Source organism: Heterodontus francisci, unplaced genomic scaffold (genome assembly GCF_036365525.1).
Source record: "Heterodontus francisci isolate sHetFra1 unplaced genomic scaffold, sHetFra1.hap1 HAP1_SCAFFOLD_51_2, whole genome shotgun sequence".
NCBI lineage: Eukaryota > Metazoa > Chordata > Chondrichthyes > Heterodontiformes > Heterodontidae > Heterodontus > Heterodontus francisci.
In genome coordinates this window covers 2,668,853-2,695,318 of record NW_027141369.1, presented here as the reverse complement: position 1 = coordinate 2,695,318, position 26,466 = coordinate 2,668,853, and the positions used below count along the sequence as shown (strand labels likewise).

The window sequence follows — 26,466 nt, the reverse complement described above, 5'->3', positions numbered from 1 at the left end:
ACAAGAAATCTTTAGTGAAGAAACCAGCAGCTAAGAAATCTTTAGTGAAGACACCAGTAGACAATAAATCTTTAGTGATGAAATCAGCAGCCAAGAAATCTTTAGTGAAGAAACCAGCAGACAATAACTCCTTCGTTAGAAACCAGCAGACAAGAAATCATTGCTGAAGAAACCAGCAGCCAAGAAAGTGACAACAAAGAAAGTAACAGCCAAGAAAACGAGCAGCAAGGCGGCGGCAACGCCAAATAAGGCGGTGAAGAAAGCAGTGCTTCAGAAAAAGTCTCCTGCGAAGAAGGTCAAAAAAGGCAAGAGTGCGGCGGGCGGAAAGGCGCTGAAGAAAGTGCAGACATGGAAGAGCAAGGTCAAGCCGAAAGCAGCGAAGGCTCAGAAAGCAGGGTCTGGAAAGAAGTGAAAGAGCGCGGGAAACTTGTAAACATCTGAACACAAAGACTCTTCTCAGAGCCACCCACATCTCTCAGGAAAGAGCTGATCCCCTGATCAAATGATCCCTGTCCCGGCCCCGCCTGCAGATTCCACATGGAAATGATTTGGAGCAAATCCAGGATCCCTGGTGACTCCCCTCCACCCAGCCCTTTCCCCACTCTCTGTAATAAAACAGAAGGATGTCCGGCCCTCACTCAAACTGGGGATGTGTTCGGTGTAGTCTCAGTTCACAAATTCAGGGGGAGAGTCCTGTAAGGTATCTCGGTCACTCTGACTGAAAACGCCAGTTCTCCGGGGCTGCAGCCACTGACACTGCGGGGAGAGAATCCCCGACTCTACCCCGCCGCCGGGGGAACAAACAACGTTGTGTCCGGAGAATAGGGAGGGCCGGGAAGAAGGCACATATTAAAGCGCTGCAGTGGACTCAGCTCCTGTGTGTGCACAACTCTCACTGATTCCGTCCTCTGGGAACAGTGCGGTCTAAACAGATCAGGTTAGGAGAGAAACACACAGCCGGAGAATGGCTTCTTTCTTCCTGCATTTACTCTGTTCTGGGAGCAGATTCTCATTGAGAAGCGGCGCTCAGATCACCGGAGAGAAAAAAAAAACACAATTCAAACTGTCCAAATGAAAAACAGAGAATTAACCCGGACACTTCCATTATTAAATTAATTCATCAGCTCCGAACCAGTTCCCGTTAATGTACCGGGATAATCTCGGGATTTATCAAATCGAAGGCAGCGTGATTTATTAAATTGTTGATTCTGACACCCTGTAGTTCACTTCTTCACTTAACTAGAGGGGGAGATGTGTGAGCAGAGAAACAGAGCGAAATACAGAGAGGAAACTGAAAACACACCTGGACAGATGTGAAACAGGTCAATCCACTGTTACAATAACTCCATCACTGACTCCCTCCTGACAGTAACCAGCCCTTTCACAGAGACTGTGGGTGGCTCTGAAAAGAGCCTTTGGTTTATTAGATGACATTTTGGCCGCTTTACTTTTTCTGGGAGCTCTGAGCGCTGGTTTTCTTGGGCAGCAGCACGGCCTGGATATTCGGCAGCACCCCGCCCTGAGCGATAGTCACCCCTCCCAGCAGCTTGTTGAGCTCCTCGTCGTTGCGGACGGCCAGCTGCAGGTGTCTGGGGATGATGCGGGTCTTCTTGTTGTCCCGGGCCGCGTTACCGGCCAGCTCGAGGATTTCAGCGGTCAGATACTCGAGCACAGCAGCCAGATAGACCGGGGCTCCAGCACCCACACGCTCAGCATCGTTACCCTTTCTCAGGAGCCTGTGAACACGGCCCACCGGGAACTGCAGTCCTTCCGGGAGGAGCGAGACTTGGCCTTGGCCCGAGCTTTCCCGCTGGTCTTTCCTCTTCCAGACATTTCCACAATCTCACAAATACTTTCACAAAGAATGAATAATTTCCTTAGCATTAATGATGACCAGTAGGCGGTCAGGATGGCCGAGCGGTCTGAGGCGCTGCGTTTAGGTCGCAGTCTCCATTGGAGGCGTGGGTTCAAATCCCACTTCTGACACCTTGTGTTTTGACTGCTCTGGAGGCGTTTGGGAGCAGAGGTGAAGAACAAAGAGAGAACAGGAAAGAACATGGACAAGCAAAATAACAATGGACCCAAAGATGTTGCATCAAAACATCAGAGTAAGAGGCAACTGAGCAAACAGCAGGGCACAGAAGACATCAAAAATGTAACCTTTGTGTCGGGGTGGAAGATGTTGCCAATATCCTTAATGAATACATTGCTGTCTTCTCAAATGAGGGGGTGATGCAGATATTGTTATGAAGGAGGAGGAGTGTGAAGTATTGGACGAGATAAGTTAAGGAGAGAGGAAGTCTTAATGGGATGAGCATCCTTGAATGTGGATAAATCACCAGGACCAGATGAAATGTACCCCAGGCTGTTGAATGAAGCCAGGGAAGAAATAGTGGAAGGTCTGACCATCGTTTTCCAGAGGATTGGAGGTCTTGTAACGTTGCAATAAAAGCAAAATACCACGCAGATCAAGCATGGCTGAGCCTTTAGAGTAGAGAAACAGGGCTGAATTCCCTGAACCAGTTCTACAGCTTTCAGAATAGAAGGAGCCTATACAAACCTGATGGGTTCCACTTAAACCAAAGAGCTGGAGGTGTTGACAGTCAGAACAGATAAAATGTGGAGGAGTGTTTGAAGCAGATTCTGTGTGGTTACTGTAGTTGTACTATGGAGTTATTTCAAGGAGTTGATTCTGAATGTAATGGATCAACGTGGACCCACCCAAGGCAAAGGTCACTGAAAGTGGCAACGCAGGTGGATAAGGTAGTCAAGAAGGCAAACGGCATGCTTGCCTTCATCAGTCGGGGTATAGAGTATAAAAATTGGCAAGTCATGTTGCAGCTGTACAGAACCTTAGTTAGGCCACACTTCGAATATTGCGTGCAATTCTGGTCGCCACACGACCAGAAGGACGTGGAGGCTTTGGAGAGGGTACAGAGGAGGTTTACCAGGATGTTGCCTGGTCTGGAGGGCATCAGCTATGAGGAGAGGTTGGAAAAACTCAGATTGTTTTCACTGGAACGACGGAGGTGGAGGGGCGACATGATAGAGGTTTACAAAGTTATGAGCGGCATGGACAGAGTGGATAGTCAGAAGCTTTTTCCCAGGGTGGAAGAGTCAGTTACTGGGGGACATGGGTTTAAGGTGCGAGGGGCAAAGTTTAGAGGGGATGTGCGAGGCAGGTTTTTTACACAGAGGGTGGTGAGTGCCTGGAACTTGCTGCCAGGGGAGGTGGTGGAAGCAGATACGATAGCGACGTTTAAGAGACATCTTGACAAATACATGAATAGGAAGGGAATAGAGGGATATTGGCCACGGAAGTGCAGAAGGTGTTAGTTTAGGCAGGCATCAAGATCGGCGCAGGCTTGGAGGGCCGAATGGCCTGTTCCTGTGCTGGACTGTTCTTTGTTCTTTGTTCTAAGCTTCCCTGTGGTCCAGCCTGGTTGAATGGAACTGAAGCAAACAAATCATCCAGAAGTGGAAAAGAAATATAAGGCCATGAAAGCACAGAATTCAGATGGATGCAATACCAGATGGTATGGCAAGAGTGTAAAACAGCAACAGACTGGTGAATAAAACTTTCCCATTGAATAAGACAAGAGAAGAGAAGGGTAATAATAGTGTCAGAGGTGAGTTGTGACACTATTCACATTCCACCTTGATCTGAATAGGACTGTTGAAGGGAGTGATTGAGAAGAATAGAGGAGAAATGAAAAGAAAGGAGAAATAAACAAAAGGTCTTTTGATTTTAGAATGCTTGTTTTTGGAAATGACAGACTGTAAAGTGTGCGTGTCAGAAGATATAGAGCGAAGTTGGGTGTGACAAGATCACAGGAAAGTTGTGCCCTGAGACAAGGTGTGTGTTGACAGGAAAGCTGCTTTCTTTTGCACAATATGTATTTTATTCATATAATTTGTGCAATTACATTGCAAAGCAGTTCAAATTTAATATTACATAAGGTACAATACAGATCAGTTTCCTTCAATAATGTACATGAGGTATCTCACTATCCCTGCCTGCACAGGTTATATTTACAGTATTTACATTACACATCAAACATTCTCTGGTGCAAACAGCCCGAGCGGTTTTACACAGGTTCCAGCCTCTCGCTGCACGAGGGCCTTAGTCTGTCGCCTTTCTATTGAGACTCCATGGTGGCTTCCCGAAGCTTTAATGCCGTCCCACAGCACATAGTCTTGAATGTTGGAATGTGCCAGTCTGCAACACTCGGTCATGGACAGCTCTTTGCACTGGAATACCTGTCCCACGGCCGGGCTCGTTCTCAATAGAGATCATTTCAAATGAACATTTCCTAAATCCGTGCTTTCTCTCTCGCAATAAAGAGAACAGGATGTCTGGCAGATTCAGTGTGAGACGATAACACTGCCGGGTAAAGGCCGCTTTCCAACTCCAATCTTAACACAGGAGATTCCCCAAACAGCTGCAATAGGGTGTTTGTAAACTGTTGGAAGCGGATGTGTGTGGAAATGGTGATGTTACTGAGGAGGTTCCTTGTTATAGAATGGATTGTGTTTTGGTGGGAATATTACTGAGTGTTAATTGTAGCAGGATCATATTTAAAAGCTCCGGCTTTCTGGAAAGCCTTGACTGTGAAGGTCGAGTCTGGAAGGGTTTGCGTGGAGAGCTGGGTTTCGGTTCTACTGTTAATAAAGGGTTTGAAATTGGCAGCCCGGAGGAAACTGGAGGTGGAGATGACAGATAAGGTGCCGTTCTCTCTCTGTCTGTCACTCTGGGTGTCTCCTTCATTCTCGCTCTCTGTTTAATCTTCACTCTTGTCTCCTCCCCTCCCTGCTCTCACTCTGCCTTTCTCAGCCAGGTCCGGGCGGCCTGTAAAAAAAAGGAAGCTGACGGAATCAGTCTCTTTTATTGTGCACTGATTTGAGGCAAGAATTATCATGGTGGCTGTGGTGGGGAAGAGACGGTAGCCCACCCCCTCCTGGAATGTGTCTTGGCAAAGAAGGTGTGGAAAGGGATGCAGTGGTTTTTGTCGAGGTTCATCCCAAGCAGCTCGATAACACTGGAGTCTGTGCTCTACGGGCTGTTCCCAGGGACGCACACCGAGACAAACATCAACTGCTGCTGGAGGACTATCAATTCGGTGAAAGACGCCCTTTAGTCTGCCCGAAACTTGCTGGTCTTCCAGCGCAAAGAGTTGTCCACCACCGAATGTCGCAGACTGGCACATTCCAAGGACCAGGACAACGTGGGCAGGGACGCACTAAAGCTTGGGGCAGCCGCAGCAAAGGCTCAATGGGGAAAGACCATTATGTAAGGTCCCCCCACCAAGCTGAGCGGAGGGGCTGGATCCATGGGAAACCCTTCGAACCGTATAGGGAAAATTTTGTGTGCTGTAAATGTAGAAATGTATATGGCATGACAATGAAATGGAAGAGTTGTGAGGCAACTCGTGATTGTATAGAAGGAAACTGATCACCTTTGCACTGTTTGTATTTTTTGACTTGATGCTGTTTTAAACTGTTTGGGAATGTAATTTTTACAGATTTTTATGAATAAAGTATATTTTGGAAATTAAAAAAAAAAGTCTGGCAGTATACCAGAGTATGGTCCTGGCCGGCAGCATATTAGAATCCATGAGGAAAGGTATCATCACCCTCATCTACAAGCGGAAGGGGGAGGGGGCAGAAATCAGAAATTGGCGGCTCATCTCACTGCTTAACATCGACTCCAAGATTCTGTCAAAAGTCATCGCCAGTCGAGTCAAGTCTGCTCTGGAGTTGGTGATTGACCCTGATCAGACCTGTACTATACCAGGCAGGAAGATCTCTGATAGCCTCGCGCTACTCAGGGATACGATCACCTATGTACGGGACAGGAGGGTGGACACCTGCCTCATCAGCCTGGACCAGGAGAAGGCTTTTGACAGGATATCGCACAACGACATGATGGACGTACTTTCCAAAATGGGGTTTGGGGAGGGAATCTGCAATTGGATTAAACTGGTCTACACAAACATCAGTAGCGCAGTCTCAATCAATGGGTGGGAATCAGAAAGTTTCTCAATCCAATCTGGAGTCAGGCAGGGCTGTCCTTTCTCCCCTGTCTTGTTTGTTTGCTGTATTGGACCCTTTTCTGAGTCAATTAGGAAGAATGCGATAATCAGAAGTGTAACAATCCCAGGCAGTGGAGGCACTCAGGTTAAAACCTCCCTGTACATGGATGACATCGCCGTTTTCTGCTTGAACCCGCTGCCTGTGCGCAGACTGATGAGCATCTGTGACCAGCTCGAACTGGCATCGGGAGCCAATGTTAAACACGGCAATAGCGAGGCCATGTTCTGTGGGAACTCAGCTGACCGATCCTTTGTCCCCTTCACCATTAGGTCAGCCGACTTGAAGGTGCTGGGGTATGGTTCGGAAGGGCCGGGGCGTGCACCAAAACCTGGGAGGAACGAGTAGCCAGGGTACAACATAAGCTGAACATGTGGGAGCAGCGAACACTCCCCATTGTGTCAGGTTACTGTACGTGGTGCAGGTCTGGCCCATACTGCACTCCTGCACTGTGGTGATCACCTGAGCCATTTTCCGCTTCATCTGGGGATCCAAAATGGACCAGGTCCCGAGGGACACGATGTTCAAACCTCTGGAGAAAGGCGGGAAAAATGTACCCAACATCGCCCTCATCCTGATGGCTACCTTTGTGTGTGGCTGTATCAAGCTGTGTGTAGACCTCCAGTACGCAAACTCCAAGTGTCACTCCATGCTGAGGTTCTATCTGTCCCCGGTGTTGCGAAGGATGGGCCTGGTCATATTGCCGTGGAACGCTCCATCCAGTTGGACTGTGCTGTAACACCTATCCTTCATGGAAAAGTTTCTGTGGAAAAACACCTTTGACCACCAATCCATCAGGCACTGGTCTGCACAGAATGTTCTCAAGGCCCTACGGGAAAAGAAGATGGTGGATCCTGTCGGATGGTTCCCCGGGCAGACTTCCAAAGTAATTTGGCGGAATGCCCCATCACCAGAACTTTCAAACAAGCACCAAGATGTAGCTTGGCCGATGGTGAGAAGAGTCCTCCTCGTCAGATCCTTCCTGCATGCCCGAAGTCTCACCCCCTCTGCACAATGCCCTCAAGGTGGCTGTGGTGGGGAAGAGACAGTTGCCCACCTCTTTCTAGAATGCGTCTTTGCAAAGCAGGTGTGGAAAGAGATGCAATGGTTTTTGTCGAGGTTCATCCCAAGCAGCTCTGTAGCACAGGAGTCTGTGCTCTACGGGCTGTTCCCAGGGACGCACACCGAGATAAACATCAACTGCTGCTGGAAGACTATCAATTCGTTGAAAGATGCTCTTTGCTCTGCTCGAAACTTGCCGGTCTTCCAGCGCAAAGAGTTGTCCACCACCGAATGTTGCAGACTGGCACATTCCAAGGTGCAGGACTACGTGCTGAGGGACGCACTAAAGCTTGGGGCAGCTGCAGCAAAGGCTCAATGGGGAAAGACCACAGTGTAAGGTCCCCCCACCATAGTGAACTGAGGGGCTGGATCCATGGGAAACCCCTCGAACTGTAGCCAGAAATTATTTGTTTGCTGTCAAATGTACATGGCATGAGAAATGAAATGGAAGGGTTGTGAGGCAACTCACTCCTGTATTGAAGGAAACTGATCTCCTTTCCACTGTTTGTATTGTTTGACTTGGTGCTTTTTGGAACTGTTTTGTAATGTATTTTTTTTACAGATTTTTATGAATAAAGTATATTTTGGAAGTTAATAGAAGAAAGTCTGGCAGAGGTAAAGGAGGGAAAGGACTAGGCAAAGGCGGAGCAAAGCGGCACCGCAAAGTGCTTCCTGACAATATCCAGAGCATCACCAAACCAGCAATCCGCCGCCTGGCTCGCCGTGGCGGGGTCAAGCGGATCTCGGGTTTGATCTATGAGGAGACTCACGGGGAGTTGAAAGGTTTCCTGGAGAATGTGATCAGGGATGCGGTCACCTACACTGAGCACGCCAAGCGCAAGACGGTCACTGCCATGGATGTGGTGTACCCTCTGATACGGCAGGGCCGCACAACTCGACCCTTTCCAGCAAACACACACTCTTCGAAGAGCCACCCACCGTCTCACAGAGAGAGCAATGAGCTGGAAACGGGAGCTGGGATAGGCTGTTCAGAACTGTCTGGAATAAATCTGTGCTGTATTCGTGTAGAAAACTGGAATCCCCGAAATTGACATTTCAGTTGCAGCAAGGATGTGCAATGGATTTGTTTTTCTAAACGGGCTGTGTAAACAGTGCCCGAGGCTCTACACTTAGTTATTTCCCCATTCGACACATACCCTCAGTGAAAAGCCACATCACTCCTCCAGAATCACTCATTGTTTTCATAGAATTTCAAAATGATTTTGCTGCAATGAGGGAATCCGGGAATTTTGGAGCAGCCGTTGAATCGGTCACTGGAACCAGACCCAATTGTGATGTTATTTCTTCCGAGACGGTGTTTCCTGCACTGAAACTGACAGGGGTTGTGAAACTGATCAGTTTCAGCTCAATCATTCAGGGACCTGGAATTCCCACAGCTTGAGCCCGCGCTCACTTCTAATTGGTCAACCTCTTCCCATTCGCATTTCTTAACCAATCGCAGAGCCACGAATTGGGGAAAATGCAGCAAATCATTGGCTTAAATTGTCGAAATTGGCAGAACGTTTGAATTCGAAAAAGGCGCCAATTTCAGTGTCGGCAAAAAGCGAATTACTGGAAAATCTATTTAAAGTTGTTCGTAAAATATTTTCCACCAACCTTTAAAAACCTTTCTTTATTCCGCTATTATCGCCAAAAATTCCTGGCGCTATTTTACGCACAGCTTTAACCTGTCATTTTCCCCCCCACTTCTTATCTGTAACCGGCGGTGGAAGACTCCATTCAGCAATCCTTAAGGGACCAATAACTCAAACTCGGTGTGGAAAGGAATAAATTAGACTATTGGTAATTCCCCTTCACACAGGGATCAGGGGGACAGTGAGAAGCCACTGAAATAGTTGCTCATAAACATTTTAAATAGTTCCTATTCTGTTCTTTTACTGACATGCTTGAATCAGACAGTAATCAGCCCTTTCAGGGACTGTGGGTGGCTCTGAAAAGAGTCTTTGGTTTATTAGATGACATTTTGTCTGCTTTACATTTTCTGGGAGCTTTGAGCGATGGTTTTCTTGGGTAGCACCCCGCCCTGAGCGATGGTCACCCCTCCCAGCAGCTTGTTGAGCTCCTCCTCGTTGCGGACGGCCAGCTGCAGTTGTCTGGGGATGATGCGGGTCTTCTTGTTGTCCCGGGCCGCGTTACCGGCCAGCTCGAGGATTTCAGCGGTCAGATACTCGAGCACAGCAGCCAGATCGACCGGGGCTCCAGCACCCACACGCTCAGCATAGTTACCCTTTCTCAGGAGCCTGTGAACACGGCCCACCGGCAACTGCAGTCCAGCCCGGGAGGAGCGAGACTTGGCTTTGGCCCGAGCTTTCCCGCCGGTCTTTCCTCCAGACATTTCCACAATCTCACAAATACTTTCACAAATGGATAATTTCCGCAGCATTTACTTTACTTTAAGACTGAGAACTCTCCTCAATGGTCGGTACTTAAATCTATTTGCCTATATTCTTCATCAATCAGGTCACTGACCAACACAAGAGGGCGGGATTTACCCGCCACGACATCAGAAGCACAAAATTTGTCAATTTCAAAAAGCCCGCCAATTTCATTGTCGGAAAGGAGCGGATTGAAATAAATGTCATCCTTAGTGAAAGATTTAAAGTCCCATCTCTTGATTTTGTTTTATTCAACTTGTAAAATGTTATTTAAATTGTGACTCATTCGACAATCGCTTTCAAACTGTCCCGGGTGGGGCCTGCATTGGCCTGAAGTGAAATACTCAGTTTAGTTTTCAATCAGAGCCCAGTGTCCTTCTCTGAAAAGAGGGAGCCGGATCAAGTCCTCAAACGGCCCTTAACTTGCTCTGTAATAATCCCATCCCAGGCTGTTACACTGCGGAGAGTTGCTGTTAATAAAATGATTAATCAGTGAAGGGATTAAGGTCTAATCCTTACCGCTGAAATCAGCTGTTAATGCGGTCATACAGGGGCTGTGAAAAAACAGAATAAGAGCAGCTTTAAGCAAAAAAAGTGAAGGCAGGTGATCAGATTATGGGTTCGTGTTCGGTTAATAACAGGAGATACAAACACAGCAGTGGGATCTTTATTATATTATACATCGTCTTAAAGTGATTTCATAAAGATGTCGGATGCAGCTTTTTCAGAGATTGTTGGTGGCTCTTAAAAGAGCCGTTGTGTTTGGGATGTTTTTCAGTCCATTGTGCAGTTTTACTTGGAGCTGGTGTACTTGGTCACCGCCTTTGTCCCTTCCGACACGGCGTGCTTGGCCAGCGCCCCGGGCAGCAGCAGGCGCACGGCGGTCTGGATCACCCAGAGCTGATGGTTGTTGTAATGGGCCAGGCGGGAAGCCTCACCCGCGATGCGCTCGAAAACATCGTTCACAAACGAGTTCATGATGCTCATGGCCTTGGAGGAGATGCCGGTGTCGGGATGAACCTGCTTCATCACTTTGTAGATGTAGATGGAGTAACTCTCCTTCCTCTGCTTCTTGCCGCCCTTTGTTGACGGTTTATTTAAGGTTTTCTTGGCGCCTTTCTTAGGAGCTGCTTTCTTCTCTTTTTTATTTCCAAAATATACTTTATTCGTAAAAATCTGTTAAAAATACATTGCCAAACAGTTTCAAACAGCACCAAAAAATACAAACATTGCAAGGGAGATCAGTTTCCTTCAATACAATCATGAGTTGCTTCACAACCCTTCCATTTCACATTTGTCATGCCAATTACATTTTTACATTTACAGCAAATGAAAATTTTCCCGATACAGTTCGAGGGGTTTCCCATGGTTCCAGCCCCTCAGTCCAGCTTGGTGGGGGAACCTTACACTGTGGTCTTTCCCCATTGAGCCTTTGCTGCGGCTGCCCCAAGCTTTAGTGCGTCCCTCAGCACGTAGTCCTGGACCTTGGAATGTGCCAGTCTGCAACATTCGGTGGTGGACAACTCTTTGCGCTGGAAGACCAGCAAGTTTCGGGCAGACCAAAGGGCGTCTGTGTCTCTGCACTCTGTGAGTGATAATGTACGGACTGTGTGTGAGAAGGAGCTGGTGACACTCTTCCATGTAACTTGGTGGAGGAAACATCACATTTATTTTGGTTCATTCAATTATTTGTCTGTTTAAACAAAAGAATGTTTATAATTCAAATACTGGTGAGACAGAAGATACAGGATTTTAATGAATTTAATCTCTCATAATAATTATAAACGCCCACAAAGGAAGCCCAGCCATACAAATATTATCATTGTTTGACTGCACTGCAGTAACAGTTTCTTCCCATTCTGTCTCCATCCCCTTGTCCACACACAACCCGAGAATGGCCTCTCCCTTCCCCCACTCACTCCATGTTCCGGGACCAGTTCCTGCTCCACTCCGCCTCAAACAAACAGCCCCCGCCTGCCCCTGAACTTGCCCTGGACTCGATGCTGATCTCTGAGTCTATCTGCGGACACGCTCCCAAAGCGATGTGCTGCTGGAACGAGGCTGCTGTTTGCTCCCTTCCATCGGGACCGGGATCTCTCCATTGGCGGCTGTTTTAAACCATCTTCTTCCGCTCACAGGCAGTGCTGGGGGAGGGGAGCGCAGGCGCAGATTTCTGCAACAATTCCGCAAACAGAAACATGGAAAAATTCCGGCACAGAATGAGGCCATTCGGCCAATCATGTCCGTGCCAGCGCAAAGAGAGCGATCCAGCCTGTTCCCACAGTTTCTTGTTATTGGACAGTGAAGTGTGGGAACAGAAGCGGACAGTCAGGATGTGGGGAGTTACACAAAGAGAATCTATTATCGGCACCAGGTGAGACGTGTGAAGGACACATTTTAAACAGTGGCTGTTTGGTTTCACTTGAACGGTTAGACCATGGGAGCGGGAACTGGAAATCTGACCTGTGTAAAAGTCCCTGTTCCGTCGGTCAGTCCCATTCATGGCCCAATGGATTGTTTCTGGATGTCATTTAATTGTTGTAAAATGGCCAAAGCCCCTGGTATGCAGTAGCTGGGGGCTGCAGGGCTGCAGTGGAATCAGACACTGACTCTGTTTGTATTGCTGGGTTTCCTTTGTGATTGTTCATAATGATTATTAATTGAAAAATTGTTTTGGTCACTTTTGTATCTTCTACCACATCTCTTCCTGAATTATAATAAATACATTTCCTTTCTGCAGGCAAATACTTGATGGAAGCAGAATAAATGTCGTGATTCCTCGACACGAGGAAGTGCAGCCAGCTCCTCACACACAGTAAGTACAGTATCACTCACAGAGAGCAGAGACATCAGTTCCACAATCACCGCCAGCAGAAGTAGTCAGACCGGCACTGATCCCAAGTTCCAGAGACCAACAGTCAATGCAACAGTCAGACAGAGCAGGAAAGATTGAACTTGTTTCCATTTCACCACAACTCAGTCCCACTGACACGTAGGTACATCAATCCCAGTCCAAAATCACACCCACTATCAGATTGCAAGGCACTGTGTCACTCTCACAAGAGAGCAGCCTGAACTACAAATTCAATGTCAGATGGAACAGACAAACAGTACCTGATTGTAAAGTACAGAGTTAATCTCAATAATGTACCCAGACTGCAGACTGAGCTCCATGTTACACACCACTCCACAAATCTCACAAATAGTCAGAGTGAAAGACACATTATTAATTCCATTACTGCAAACTGAATGAACCTGACCATCACATACCAGGACATAAAATATATTGTAAGATGAAAGGACACAGACCTGAAATGTTAATTCTGTTTCTCTCTCCACATATGCTGCCTGAACTGTTGAGTATTTTGAGCATTTTTGTTTTTTTAAATTTCATATTTCCAGAATCTGCAGAATTTTGCTTTTATTTTAGAGTTAAAGAAACATTGCATTGTGAGGTGAGAGTGACTGCCCTTGACATCAAGGCAACCTTTGACCATTAATGGCACCAAGGAGCCCCAGCAAAACTAGTGTAAATGGGAATCATGGCAAAACCCTCTGCTGTTTGGAGTCATACCTAGCACTAAGGAAGATGGCTGTGGTTGTTCAGGTCAATCATCTCAGTCTCAGGACATTACAGCTGGAATTCCTTAGGCTCGTGTTCTAGGCCCAACCATCTTCAGCTGCTTCATCAATGACCTTCCCTCCATCACAAGGCCGAAAGTGGGGATGTTCACTGATGATTGCGCAATGTTCAGCACCATTCATGACTCCTCAGCTACTGAAGCAGCCCGTGCCCAGATGCAGCAAGACCTGGACAACATCCAGGCTTAGGCTGATAAGTGGCAAGTAACATTCGCGTCAGATAAGTGCCAGGCAATGACCATCTCAAACAAGAGAGAATCTAATCATCTCCTCTTGATGTTCAGTGGCATTACCATCACTGAATCCCCCACCATCAACATTTGGGGGCGGGGGGTGTGGGGGGGGGGAGTTACCATTGACCATAAACTGAACTGGACCAGCCACATAAATGCCGTGGCTACAAGAGTAGGTCAGAAGCTAGGAACTCTGTGGTGAGTAACTTACCTCCTGTCTCCCCAAACATATCCACCATTCACAAGACACAATGCAGGAGTATGATGGAATACTCTCCACTTGCCTGGATGAGTGCAGCTCCAACAACACTCAAGTAGCCTGCTTGATTGCCCCCAAGCACCACCTTCAACAATCACCCCATTCACCACTGCTGCACAGTGGCAGCAGCGCGTACCATCTACAAGGTGCACTGCACCTTTGACAGTACCTTCCAAACCTGGAACGTCGACTACTGAGGAGGACAAGGGCAGCAGTTGCAAGGGAACACTGCCACTTGCAAATTCCCCTCCAATTCACAGATCATCCTGACTTGGAACGATATCACCATTCCTTCATTGTCGCTGGGTAAAAATCCTGGAACTCCCTTCCAAACAGCACTGTTGGTGTTCCTACATCTCAAGAACTGCAGCGGCTCAAGAAGGCAGCTCACCACCAATTTGTCAAGGGCAATTTGGATTGGGCAACAAATGCTGGCATAGCCAGTGATGCCTACATCACACTAACAAATGACAAAAGTGAGGAAATAGTGAAGGGCTTTTATAGAGTACATGGGGACATGCTTCCACTTGTGGTGGCATCTGAAACAAGAGCCAAAATATAAAATCGTCATTCATAAAACCAATGAGGAATTCATGAAAAATGTATTTACGCAGTGAATGGTTCGAATCTGGAATTTGTTATCACAGGGAGAGGTTGGGGTGAATAGTATCGATGCACTGAACGGGAGGTGGAACAAATAAACAATTGTATGTGGAGAAAGGAATCGAGGGATATACATATCGGGCTTCATTTTTAAAAAAATTTTGCATGTGAAGCAGGATGGCTGGAAATATATGTAGAGCATAGAGCAGTTGGGACGATCCCAGTGCAGTGTTTTGTCTGGATGGATCTGCCCAGAACACTTGCGATGCAGGAGCTGGGAGCTTCAGTACTTCAGTGGAGGCAGATAATGACACCGGTTTTTATTTGTGGATGTTCTTAATGATTATTGATTGAGAAATTAAATTGACCTCTTTGACATTATACACCGCATCTGTTCTTGAGTTATCAGATATATTTTTTTCTTCATACAGGCAAATACTTGAAGATATTGTGATGAATGTGATGGTTGCTGCACTCGAGGCACAAGGAACAGTGCAGCCAACTCCTCTCACACACAGTAGGTACATTATCACTCAGAGTGCAGAGGTACAGATAGTTCATCAGTTCCCTGGTCTCAGATTGCAGAAATAGTCAGGCTCACATTGATCCCAAGTTCCAGAAACACATTTTCAATCCAACAACCAAACAAAGCAGGAGAGAAAGAAGTTTTTTCCATTTCACCCCGATTGAGTCCCACTGACAGTCAGATACTTCAATCCCAGGTCAAAATCACACCCACTAGCAGATTGAAATGCAATGTGTCAATCTAACAAAGAACAGTACAGCACAGGAACAGGCCATTCGGCCCTCCAAGCCTGCGCCGATCTTGATGCCTGCCTAAACTAAAACCTTCTGCACTTCCAGGGTCCGTATCCCTCTTTTCCCATCCTATTCATGTATTTGTCAAGATGCCTCTTAAACGTCGCTATCGTACCTGCTTCCACCACTTCCCCCGGCTGCAAGTTCCAGGCACTCACCACCCTCTGTGTAAAGAACTTGCCTCGTACATCCCTCTCAACTTTGCCCCTCGCACCTTAAACCTATGTCCCCGAGTAATTGACTCTTCCACCCAGGGAGAAAGATTCTGACTATCCACTCTGTCCATGCCGCTCATATCTTTGTCAACCTCTATCATGTCGCCCCTCCACCTCCGTCGTTCCAGTGAAAACAATCCGGGTTTATCCAACCTCTCCTCATAGCTAATGCCCTCCAGACCAGGCAACATCCTGGTAAACCTCTTCTGTACCCTCTCCAAAGCCTCCACGTCCTTCTGGTTGTGTCGCGACCAGAATTGCATGCAATATTCTAAGTGTGGCCGAACTAAAGTTCTGTACAGCTGCAGCATGACTTGCCTATTTTTATACTCTATGCCCCGACCGATGAAGGAAAGCATGCCATATGTTCTTGACTACCTTATCCACCTGCGTTGCCACTTTCAGTGACATGTGGACCTGTACGCCCAGATCTCTCTGCCTGTCAAATTTAATGCAGACTGAGCTAGCAATTAAATATCAGATAGAATTGGCACACGCTACTGATTGAATGGCACAGAATCTAACCGAGTGATGTACCCTGAGATTTAAATTAAATATCATACCCAAAGCTCACACCCATTCATTATAAAGGATGTTTAAACATCCCCATAGTGTACCCTGAAATACAAGTTGCATACAAGTACAACATTCATTGCAGTGAATGTTTCAAAGGTGCTGAAAAATATTGTAAGCTGAGACACAAATTAGATACCAGTTCAGACCTCGCCCACACTGTGAAATTGAAAGAGACAGAATCAATTCCATCAGTGTAGATTGATATAAACATTACATACCATTCTAAAAAGTGATGCAATACGAAACTAAAATACAGTATCAATTCCACCAGACCCCCACCACCCTCTGGCTAAAAAGTATTTTCCTCATCTCCCCTGTGATCTTTCTGCCAATCACTTTGAATCTATTCCCCTAGTCACTGATCTCTTTGCTAAGTTAAATAGGCCCTTCACTTCAATTCTATCCAGACTCCACAAATGTTGTACATGCCAGTCAGATCTCCCCTCAGTCTTCTCTGTGCCAAGGAGAATAGCCCCAGCCTATCCAATCTTTCCTCAAAGCTGCATTTTTCCAGTCCCGGCAACATCCTCGTAAATCTCCTCTGTACCCTCTCTCGTGCAATTACATCCTTTCTGTAATGAGGTGATCAGAACTGCACACAGTACTCAAGTTGTGGCCTGACTAATGATTTATACAGTTTCTGTAATAGCTGTGATATCATACTGCCACATGTCTATGTGTGCCCTCAGCTCATCTGCTTTATTTTCTACACTCCTTGCATTGAAAAAGATATGCTTGAGCACTGCCAAACTCTTTTTACATTTTCTAACCTTTGTTTCCTCTTTCTTCCAGACTCATCCATTAATTTTCTGCCTTCCATGCTTTCCGGTTCCCATCCCCCTGCTAAATGAGTTTAAACCCTCGCCAACAGCACTTGCAAAATGTCCCGCAAGGAACTCTGTCCAGGCTCTGTTCAACTGCAATCCGTGTGACCTGTCCCAAGAATCTAAAGCCCTCCCTCCTGCACCATCTTTCCAGACACACGTTCATCTGTCTTATCCTTTTATTCCTGTACTCACTTGCACGTGGCACTGGGAATAATCCGGAGATTACTACTTTTGATGCCCTGCTTGCTAATTTCTTACCTAGCTTCATAAATTCTGACTGCAGGACAACATCCTTATTTCTACCGATGTTGTTGGTTCCGATGTGGACCACAAATGCTGGCTGTTCACCCTCCCCCTTCAGGATGCTCTGTAACTGCTCAATGACATCCTTGACCCTGGCACCAGGGAGGCAACACACCATTCCTGGATTCACGTCTGTGGCCACAGAAATAGCTGATTGTTCCCTTCACTATTGAATCATCTATCACTATGGCTTTTCCAATCTTCTCTGTACCCACCTTTGCAGCTGAGTCACCCATGGTGCCATGGACTTGGATCTGGCTGCACTCCCCTGGTGAAGCATCACTGTCCTCCGTATTCAGAACTGAATACCTGTTGGAGAGTGAGATGCACTCGGGGTGTCCTGCACTTCCTGCCTGATTCTTTTTGACTGCCTTGTGGTCACCCATTCCCTCTCTCCCTGCGTACTCTTAAGCTGTGGGGTGACCACTGTGGGCGGCACAGTGGCGCAGTGGTTAGCACCGCAGCCTAACAGCTCCAGGGACGCTGGTTCGATTCCGGGTACTGCCTGTGTGGAGTTTGCAAGTTCTCCCTGTGTCTGCGTGGGTTTTCTCCGGGTGCTCCGGTTTACTCCCACAAGCCAAAAGACTTGCAGGTTGATAGGTAAATTGGCCATTATAAATTGTCACTAGTATAGGTAGGTGGTAGGGAATGTAGGGACAGGTGGGGATGTTTGGTAGGAATATGGGATTAGTGCAGGATTAGTATAAATGGGTGGTTGATGTTCGGCACAGACTCGGTGGGCCGAAGGGCCTGTTTCAGTGCTGTATCTCGAATCTCTCTCTAATCATGAACATGCTTTCCATGTAACTCTCCTCATGAATGCACAGCAGTGTCTCCAGCTGCTGCTCAAGTTCCAAACCCAGAGCTCAATCAGCCGCAATTGACAACACTTACTTGCACAAATGTTTTTTTTATTTCCAAAATATACTTTATTCATAAAGATCTGTAAAAAATACATTGCAAAACAGTTCCAAACAGCACCAAGTCACAAAATACAAACAGTGCAAAGGAGGTCAGTTTCCTTCAATGCAGGAGTCAGTTGCCTCACAACCCTTCCATTTCATTTTTCATGCCATATACATTTTATGGCAAACGAAAATTTTCCCGCTACAGTTTGTGGGGGTTTTCCATGGATCCAGCCCCTCAGTTCAGCTTGGTGGGGGGAGCTTACATGGTGGTCTTTCCCCATTGAGCCTTTGCTGTGGCTGCCCCAAGCTTTAGTGCGTCCCTCAACACGGAGTCCTGGACCTTCGAGTGTGCCAGTCTGCAACATTCGGTGGTGGACAACTCTTTGCGCTGGAAGACCACCAAGTTTTGGGCAGACCAAAGAGTGTCTTTCACCGAATTGATAGTCCTCCAGCAGCAGTTGTGGTTATCTCGGTGTGTGTCCCTTGGGACAGCCCGTAGAGCACAGACTCCTGTGTTGCAGAGCTGCTTGGGATGAACCTCGACAAAAACCAATGCATCTCTTTCCACACCTGCTTTGCAAAGACACATTCCAGAAGAAGCTGGGCAACCATCTCATCCCCACCGCAGACACTTCGAGGGCATTGTGCGGAGGGGGTGAGACTTCGGGCGTGCAGGAAGGATCTGACGGGGAGGGCTCTTCTCACCAGCAGCCAAGCTACACCTTGGTGCTTGTTGGAAAGTTCTGGTGATGAGGCATCCCGCCAAATGATTTGGCAGTCTGCTCGGGTAACCATCCGACAGCATCCACCATCTCCTTTTCCCGTAGTGCCTTGAGGACATTCCGTGCAGACCACTGCCTGATGGATTGGTGGTCAAAGGTGTTTTCCGCAGAAACTGTTCCACGAATGATTGGTGGTACGGCACAGTCCAACTAGATGGAGCGTTCCACGGCAATGCGACCAGGTCCTTCCTTCACAACACTGGGGACAGAGAGAATCTCAGCACGTAGTGACACTTGGTGTTGGCGTATTCGGGATCTGCACACAGCTTGATGCAGCCGCACACGAAGGTAGTCATCAGGATGAGGGTGATATTGGGTACATTATGCCCACCCTTATCCAGAGGTTTGAACATCATGTCCCTTTGGACCCGGTCCATTTTGGATCCAGAGATGAAGCGGAAAATGACTCGGGTGATCGCCACAGCGCAGGAATGGGGTATGGGCCAGACCTGTGCCACTTACAGCAACAACGTGAGCGCCTCGCACCTGAGGACCAGGTTCTTACCCATAATGAAGAGAGTTGCTGCTCCCACATGCTCAGCTTGTGTTGTACCCTGGCTACTCGCTCCTTCCAGGTTATGGTGCATGCCGCGGCCCTTCAGAACCATATCCCCAGCACCTTCAGGTAGTCTGACCTGACGGTGAAGGGGACAAAGGATCGGTCGGCCCAGTTCCCAAAGAACATGGCCTCTCTCTTGCCGTGGTTAACGTTGGCTCCCAAGGCCAGTGCGAACTGGTCGCAGATGCTCATCAGTCTGCGCACAGACAGCGGGTTCGAGCAGAAGGCTGCGACGTCATCCATGTCCAGGGAGGTTTTAACCTGAGTGCCTCCACTGTCTGGGATTGTCACCCCTCTTATGCTCGCATCCTTCCTAATAGACTCAGCAAAGGGTTCAATACAGCAAATAAACAAGACAGGGGAGAGAGGACAACCCTGTCTGACTCCAGATTGGATCGGGAAACTTTCTGATTCCCACCCATTGATTGAGACTGTGCTACTGATGTTTGTGTAGAGCAGTTTGATCCAATTGCAGATTCCCTTCCCAAACCCCATTTTCGAAAGTACGTCCATCATGTAGGTGTGCGATATCCTGTCAAAAGCCTTCTCCTGGTCCAGGCTGATGAGGCAGGTGTCCACCCTCCTGTCCCGAATGTGGGTGATCGTGTCCCTGAGTGGGTAAAGTACAGGTCTGATCAGGGTGGATCACCAACTCCAAAGCAGACTTGACTCGACTGGCTATGACATTTGACAGTATCTTGTAGTCTACATTAAGCAGTGAGATGGGCCGCCAATTTCTGATTTCTGCCCTCTCCCCCTTCCCCTTGTAGATGAGGGTGATGATGCCTTTCCTCATGGATTCTGACATGCTGCCGGCTAGGAGCATACTGTCGTATACTTCCAGCAGGTCCGGGCCGACCCAGTCCCACAGGACCAAATACAACTCAACCGGTAAGCCGTCGCTTCCAGGAGTTTTACTTATCTCGAAGGATTTGATGGCCTTAGTCAGCTCATCCAGAATTAGCGGTTTGTCCAGTCTCTCCCTCCTGCTGTCATCTAAGACCTCTGTGATCGATGACAGTAAGGACTGGGAGGCTCTGCTGTCTGTGGGCTTCGCGTCATACAGCCCAGCACAAAAGGATTTGCTGATCCTTAGTATGTCGGACTGCGAAGACATTACCGAGCCATCCTCTTCCTGCAGGCTGCTGATAACAGAGCTCTCTCTGTGTACCTTTTAGAAGAAGTAACACAAGCACATCTCATCCTGCTCAATGGAGCGGACTCTGGACTGGAAGATGATCTTGTAGGCCTCCGTGGCAAAGAGCGAGGCCTGCTGGCTCTTCACCTCATGAAGGTCCTCCTTGACCTTGACCCCCATCGACTGAAGCCAGAGCAGATTTTGCATACTTTTCTGGAGTCGTGACATTTCCATCTGTCTATCTCTCTCGCCCTCTGAACCCCTTTGAAGATAAAGAACCTCTTGATGTTCTCCTTGATCGCTTCCCACCACTGAACTGGAGACTCAAAGGTGGGGTTTCACGGTCCTCCAACCTTTGTAATCCCTTTTGCGTTCCTCAACATTCTCTGGGGTTAGCAGTGTAGCATTGAGCTTCCATGTCCCCCTGCCAACCCGCTGGTCATCCTGTAAGTGAAAGTCAGCCAGTAAAAGGCAATGCTTGGAGAAGAACACCGGCTTGACGTCGGTGGATCTGACCGTGAAAACACGGGACACAAATAGGAAGTCAATCCTGGAATGGGCAGACCCGTCCGTTCTTGACCATGTGTATCTATGCTGCGCTCTGTCTGCAGGTTTGCTGAAGACGTCGTGCAGTTTGGCATCTTTTACTGTTTCTATTAAGGATCTGGACATAGCATCCAGTTTGCTGTCGTCTCTGCCGGATCATCCAGGTGCATCGATGATGCCTTTGAAGTCACCGCCTAGGATGACCGGCCTGGATGTCGCCAGCAGCAGTGGGAGATGCTGGAAGACGGTCAGCTGCTCGCTGCATTGAACCGGGGCATAGACGTCAATCAACGAGACCGGAGTATTGTTGTACATTACATCTGCTGATGACCGCCAAATGGTTCTCCAGGACACGGGAAGCATCCAGGAGCTCCCACATAGCACAGGAGGTGGACTCTCGAGGTTGAAGCCCCCCCCTGCCATTCCTTTACGTTCACTGTTTTTCGGCTGCCGCATACGATGATGGGCCAAGTGGTCTCTTTCTCTGCCTTAAACCTTCTATGATTCTAAGATTCTATGATGCTCACTAACATTATCTCCTTTTCATCTACAGCACCACAGAGAGAGAGAGAATCAGTCCGACCATTCGTAACAGTGTGTTATATCACACTGTATTACACATTCTTATGTATCATCAGAGACAGTATGAGTAACACAATAAAGTGCATACATATCATCCTAAATAATGGTATCCCAAACATATGTACAGCATTAGAGAGGGAGTGTCAGTAGTGCATTTTCTATTCGTGTGTCCATATCACACCCAATAACTGGGTCCCACGTTTTTATGGAGCACAAGAGACAGAGCTGAAAGTGAATAAGTGAGAGAGAGAGAGAGATCCCCATCAGCAGTTACAGGCTGACCTGGAAGCCTCATTTTATCTTGAAAGATCCGTGGGAGACAGACGGTGCAGTCTCATCTCTAACTGATATTGTATCAGAAACAGACACATTATTATTCCTAGACTCTGGGTAACAGTTAGAGAGTGAGGTGAACAATGTTCCAAATTTAACGCTCTTGGCCCTGTTGATCTCTGTAATCTTTCAGCTCACACCGCTCGATATGACTGTCAGTGAAGGACAGTTTCAATGTGATGACATTAATCTGGGACTGTTACTGTCAGATATTAACTCCTGCGCGATCGCAGCGAACACAGCGACTCCCTCGGAGGATTGCTTTGAGAAGACGGGTGAATGAAGAGCAAACACACTGCAGGGAATGATGTCAAACTGAGCTTCAGAAAGGGGGAATCCCCCAGCTTGAAACGTTCTCTGACCTTTCCCCACAGCCCCAGTTCCTTTGCTCAAACTCGGAGAAAACTGAACTGGGGAAAGTTCCAGTTTATTTTTGTCAGTTCCGATGAAGGGTCACTGACCCGAAACGTTAACTCTGCTTCACTTTTCACAGATACTGCCAGACCTGCTGAGTGGTTCCAGCATTTCTTGTTTTTATTTCGGGTTTTGCTTTTATTCCAATTTATTTTTTTTGCAAATGAGTGGGGAAAGAAGCGCATGCGCGATGCGCCTCCTCCAGCCGTGTCCTTCTGCGTCATTTAATTAGTGAGCGGAAGAAGTTTGTTTGAAACAGACGGGAATGGAGACTTAGAGCCCCGGGGTAAGTGAGTAAACAGCAGTCTCCTTCCAGCAGCACATTGCTTTGAGAGCCTGTCCGCAGAGGGGCTCAGAGATCAGCATTGACTACGGAGCAAGTTCAGGGGGAGTTGGGGGCTGTTTGTAAGAGGCGGAGTGGAGCAGGAACATGGAGTGAGCGCGGAAGGAGAAGCCTTTCTCAGGCTGTTTGTGGACAAGGTAACGGAGACAGAGCAGGAAGAAGCTGCTGTTGAAAATCATTGTTGTTTTCTCTCCTCAAACCTGTAATGCATGTTCATGGTTGAGCTCCAGTTTCACACTGTGTTGTTATTGAGCAGTGAATAGAGGGAACAGAGCCAGACAGTAGGGATGGGGACAGTTATGCAAACAACACCTATTGCTGGCGCCAGGTGAGCAGTGTCAAGGAAGCATTTTAAACAGCAGCTGTCGGTTTCCGTTGAACGATTGATCCAAGAGAAGCAAGGAAATGGCAGATACTCTGAACAAGAATTTTTCATCTGTCTTCACAGAAGTAGACACAAAAAACATCCCAAGAATAGTAGAAAATCAAGGGGAGTCAGGAGGGGGGATCTGAAAACATCACCATCGCGAGAAAAACATGTTTTTGGAAAACTAATGGGACTAAAGGTTGACAAGTCCCCTGGATCTGATGGCCTACATTCTAAGGTTTAAAAGAAGTGTCTGCATCGATAGTGGATGCATTGGTTGTAATCTTCTTAAATTCCCTAGATCCTGCAACAGTTCCAGTGGATATTAAACTGCAAATGTAATGTCCCTGTTCAAGAAAGCAGTAAAGAGAAAGCAGGCAACGATAGGCCTGTTAGCCTAATGTCTGCCATTGAGAAGATGCTGGAACCAATGATTAAGTCAGTCATCGCAGAAAACATAGAAAAATTGGAGCAGGAGTAGGCCATTCGGCCCTGCTCTGCCATTCAAAAATGATCAAGTCTGATCATATAATTCAGTACCCCCTTCCCGCTTTCTCCCCATATCCCTTGATCCTTTTTGTATTAAGAAATATATCTATCTCCTTCTTGAATATATTTAATGACTTGGCCTCCACTGCCTTCTGCAGTACAAAATCATGAGAGGTATAGACAGGGTGGATAGCAAGAAGCTTTTTCCCAGAGTGGGGGATTCAATTATTAGGGGTCATGAGTTCAAAGTGAGAGGGGAAAAGTTTCGGGGGGGATATGCGTGGAAAGTTCTTTACGCAGAGGGTGGTGGGTGCCTGGAACACGTTGCCAGCGGAGGTGGTAGACGTGGACACGATAGCGTCTTTTAAGATGTATCGAGACAGATACATGAATGGGCAGGAAGCAAAGAGATACAGACCCTTAGAAAATAGGCGACATGTTTAGATAGAGGATCTGGATCGGCGCAGGCTTGGAGGGCCGAAGGGCCTGTTCCTGTGCTGTAATTTTCTTTGTAGAGAATTCCACAAGTTCATCACCCTCTGAGTGAAGAAATTTCTCCTCATCTCGGTTCTAAATGGCATACCCATATCCTGAGACCGTGACCCCTGATTCTGGACTCCCCAGCCATCAGGAACATCCTCCCTGCATATAGCCTGACTAGTGCTGTTAGAATTTTATAGGTTTCTATGAGATTCCCTCTCATTGTTCTAAACTCTAGTGAATATAGGCCTAGTCAACCCAATCTCTCCTCATTGTCAATCCTGCCATCCCAGGAATCAGCCTGGTAAATCTTCTTTGCACTCCCTCCATGGCAAGAACATCCTTCCTCAGATAAGGAGACCAAAACTGCACACAATACTCCAGATGTGCTCTCACCAAAACCCTGTATAACTGTAGTAAGACTTCCTTGCTCCTGTACTCAAATCCGCTTGCAATGAAGGCCAACATACCATTTGCCTTCCTAACTGCTTGCTGCACCTGAATATTTGCTTTCAGCGACTGGTGTACAAGGACACCCAGGTCTCTTTGCACCTCCCCCTTTCCCAATCTGTCACCATTCAGATAATAATCTGCCTTTCTGTTTTTACAACCGAAGTGAATAACCTCACATTTATCCAAGTTATACTGCATCTGCCATGCATTTGCCCACTCACCCAACTTGTCCAAATCACATTGGAGCCTCTTTGTATACTCCTCACAACTCAGTTTCCTCCCCGGCTTTGTGTCGTCTGCAAACCTGGAAATGTTCCCTCACCCAAGTCATTAACATAAATTGTGAATAGCTGGGGCCCAGGCACTGATCCCTGTAGTACGCCATTCGTCACTGCCTGCCACCTGGCAAAAGGCCCGTTTATTCCTACTCTCTGTTTCCTGTTTGTCAACCAATTCTCAATCAATGCCAGTATATTACCCCAATCCCATCTGCTTTAATTTTGCACACGAACCTCTTATGTGGGACCTTATCAAAAGCCTTCTTAAAATCCAGATACAACACATCCCCTGGTTCTCCTTTATCTATTCTACTAGTTCCATCCTCAAAAAGCTCCAGCAGATTTGTTAAGCAAGATTTCCCTTTCGTTAACCCATGCTGTCTTTGTCCAAACCGGTTTATGCTTTCCAGGTGTTCTGCTACCACATCCTTTATAATAGACTCTCGCACTTTCCCCACTACTGATGTAAGGCTCACTGGTCCGTTAATCCCTGTTTTTTCTCTCTCTCCTTTTTTAAATAATGAGGTTACATTTGCCACCCTCCAATCTGTGGAACATTTAGAAAATTATAATACAATCATGCAGAGTCAACATGGATTTATGAAAAGGAAATCAAGTTTGCCAACATTATTAGCGTTCTTTGAGGATGTAAGAAGCAGGGTAACTGAAGGGGAACCAGTAGATGTAGTGTATTTGTATTTTGAAAAGGCATTCGCTAAAGTGCCATGCAAAATGTTACGACACAAGGTAAGAGCTTGTGGTGTTAACGGGTAATATATTGTTTATTTTATTTATTTAGAGATACAGTACTGAAACAGGCCCTTCAGCCACCGAGTCTGTGCTGACCATCAACCACCCATTTATACTAATCCTACATTAATCCCATTACCCTCTCACATCCCCAACTTCCCTGAATTCCCCTACCACCTACCTATACTAGGGGCAATTTATAATGGCCAATTTACCTATCAACCTGCAAGTCTTTGGCTGTGGGAGGAAACTGGAGCAGCCGGCGATAACCCACGCGGCCACAGGGAAAACTTGCAAACTCTGCACAGGTAGTACCCAGAATCGAACCCAGGTCGCTGGTACATGCTTACTAACAAGAAACAGAGAATTAGGATAAAGGTGTCACTTTCAGGTTTGCAAACTGGAACTCGTGGAGTGCCACAGGGATCAGTGCTGGGGCCTCAACTACTTCCAGTCTATATTAATGATTTGGATGAAGGAATCGAGTGTATTGTAACTAAATTTGCTGTTGATACAAAGAAAGGTGTGAAAGCAAGTTGTGCGGAGGACACAATGAGTCTGCAAAGAGATAAAGACAAGTTAAGTGTGTGGGAAAATTTTGGCATTTTAAGTATAATGTGGGAAAATGTGAGGTTATCCACTTTGGTATGATGTAGAGAAAAGAAGAATATTATTTAAATAAGGAGAGACTGCAGAATGCTGTGGTATAGAGGGATCTGGGTGTCCTCTTATATGAATCACAAAAAGTTAGCATGGAAGTACAGCAAGTAATTAGGAAGGCTATTGGAATTTTGGCCTTTATTGCAATGGGGATGGAGTAGAAATGTAGGGAAGTCTTGCTACAACTGTACAGCGAGTTGGTGAGACCACACCTTGAGTGTGTATACAGTTTTGGTCTCCTTATTTAAGGAGGAAAATACTTGCATTGAAGGTCGTTCAGGCAAACATCACTGGCTTGATTCCAGGGATGAAGATGTTGTCTTATGAGGAACGTTTGACCTGGTTATGCTACACTCATT

General features: G+C 47.0%; 1 non-coding gene and 1 pseudogene across 1 annotated transcript; one reads left to right on the top strand and one right to left on the bottom strand.

The window, feature by feature from the left end:
* Positions 1-1,444: 1,444 nt before the first annotated feature.
* LOC137363032 (histone H2AX-like) lies at positions 1,445-1,833 on the bottom strand (annotated as a pseudogene).
* A 70-nt stretch (positions 1,834-1,903) lies between these two features.
* On the top strand, positions 1,904-1,986 carry trnal-uag (transfer RNA leucine (anticodon UAG)). Its single transcript has one exon. It is a non-coding gene; the product is annotated as a tRNA-Leu (tRNA).
* Positions 1,987-26,466: the final 24,480 nt, after the last annotated feature.